This window comes from Solanum pennellii, chromosome 8 (genome assembly GCF_001406875.1).
Source record: "Solanum pennellii chromosome 8, SPENNV200".
Lineage (NCBI taxonomy): Eukaryota > Viridiplantae > Streptophyta > Magnoliopsida > Solanales > Solanaceae > Solanum > Solanum pennellii.
The window spans coordinates 69,043,256-69,045,921 of NC_028644.1; positions in this window are offsets into that span (position 1 = coordinate 69,043,256).

The window sequence follows — 2,666 nt, forward strand, 5'->3', positions numbered from 1 at the left end:
CACCCCCAAGGCCACACCGGTTAAATAATTTGTTTGATCGAGTTTTTAAAAATCGTAATATAATTGTTGCTTTAAAGGTTAAAATGAGGAGATTGTAAGTTATCTGGGCTACGAATTTTTCGTTGGTTGATTCTCGAAATTGAAATAAAAAATTAGAAAAAATGTGTTTGACTAACTATACTTTTAACTCGTGAATGTATAGTCACTTTCGTTAGAAAATGTTTTTCCTTTTTAAAATGTGAAATTTTTAACTCAAATTCAAATTTTAACGAATTCTCTAATATAAAAAATAACGAGTTAAGTCAGAATCGAAAAATTAATAGTTCTTAAACCACACTAGTGCATATATTCTTCCAATTATCGAAATTGCGCATATATCTATATTCATGATGTCATTTGTGCCATCATTCTCGTAACTATTATATGTATAAAATTATATTCTCAATGGAATATATTATATACACTTAATGGGTACGAAAATTAAAGGCATTGAGAATAGTAGGTAGAGTCGCATTAATCAGAATTTAAATAATATGAATTCGCGTTAAATAAAACGAGTTCTCATTCAACTCTCTCCCTACTCACTATATATAGATCGGATGTAAGTTTACACCTTTAAGCCATTTGAACATTATTTAATGATGTTTTATAAAAGAAAATATTTGAAAATAGATCAAAAATAAAAAAGGTATTTTTATATTTAAACATGAATTTTATTTTTAAAAAATAAAATTTTGTGAGCGAAAATTATGATTTTACTTGAAATACACTTTAATTAAAACCAATTTTCAAACTTCACTTTCTCTATTTCAAGTTGAAAAAAGGACCAGATTGTAAGCCAAACACCTTTTCGAATTCCTTTTTATAATTTTCCAAATATTATATAAGACAAAACAATTATCTCTCACTAATATTACTTTATAAAAATACATTTCGAATTAAACAAAATTCAATAACTATAATCCAAATTCGAATTATGAAATTTTTAAGTAAGACCAATCACAATACAAAAATTTTAAATTTCAAAATCTTAAATCCACTACTATGCAAATTACTTAATATATTTATAAATAAAATTAATTTTTAATATAATTCGAACTTAAAATAATAAATATGAAACGGAAGAAATAGCAAGCGGCGAAAAAATTAAAGTTTTGTAAGAGGACCACTTTGGCTTTAAAAGACAAAAATTAAAGTTAGGAATAAAAAAGTAGTGAGGTCCACGCACGTGATTTAAGCGTGGGCACATACCCACTGGGTATGATTCTTAGCTAGCTAAAATACTAACCCAAATATAACCAAATTCATCATGTGATTTTTTTCAACAAGTATTATTTTTGTCTTTTAAAAAAAAAAAAAAATATTTGGCCCCCACTTTCATAAACCATATTATATAACCAATAAGAATTTTACTTCCTTTTCTCCAAAGTAGTGGAAATTTTTTTAGTTTCATGTTAAACGAGGATAGTCTGATGCTCGAAATATTATATACTTATAATACTGGATTTAAGAAATAATAATAAAAATAAAATATTTTTAGTTAAAAATTTGTGTTTTTTATTTATTTCTTACTGAATAAACTTTCTAATTTTCTTTATGAAATATTTTTTTTTATTGGTTCAATCTAAATATCTATGGAAATAGCTATCAGAAAATATCAGTAGAAAAATAATATTTTTTTAGTGAAAGTTGCATTTGAAGAGAGTCCAATATTTGCAGATAGTTTATTCTGACTCAAACATTCGATTAATCTTAAGTTTAAAAAAGAGTTTGATGTGTAAAGCATTTTATATTCACATAGAATTTTAAAAAAGGGCGTGTACTTCAAGAGAGTGTAATGTAGACGACCTACATTAATATAAGTAATAATATTTAATTTTACAACTCGAACATGTGAACTATAGGCTATAGATATCACACAGAGACATTAATGTTACTGTTTTTTTAGGGCTCCCTTTTATTAGTCTCATGTTGGCCTTTTTAATCTTTTTTGTTTTGATTTCTTTATGTTCTTTGTTTTATAGAAATATCTCTAGTGTCCACACATTGAAAATACTTGAAGAGCTAATTTTACCAATATTTAAGATTCTTTTTGACATGTTTTTGAAAAAATATCTTGCAAGTTTTTTATTTATTTATTTATTTGTGTGTAATAATATTGATGTTCAAGTAGCTCTATCTCACAAGAAGCTTCTTATTTAACTTTTCATCATTGATATCTTACACACTAACATACAAGTTGTGACAAACTTAATCACAAAGTACAATATAAATCGAGCTTTAAGTACTATGCGTTAATATTTATGAAATATTTGTTTGTTTATAACATGTAAAAAAGTAATTATTAAGTTATGTTGTTCATATAAGGACTTATTGAGTCATCAGACAACCCTTATATCTATTTGATGCATCATCACATGACTGTCGTTTGAATTCTCAAGAATCATAAATACTATAGAGTTTAAATTCTGAATATATCCTAACGTAATCAACGTTAAGCTACTTCTCTAGTTAGAGTTACCAAATTGTTCACTCAATTGTCTTTTTTTGTAAAAAAATTAATGGAAAATTGAGAAAATATGAAGGAAAAAAAGAGATGGTCCCAAAAATTATAGAGAAAAAAGATTGGTGGAAGGCTTTAAAAAAAGGGGGGTGGGGGTGGGGGT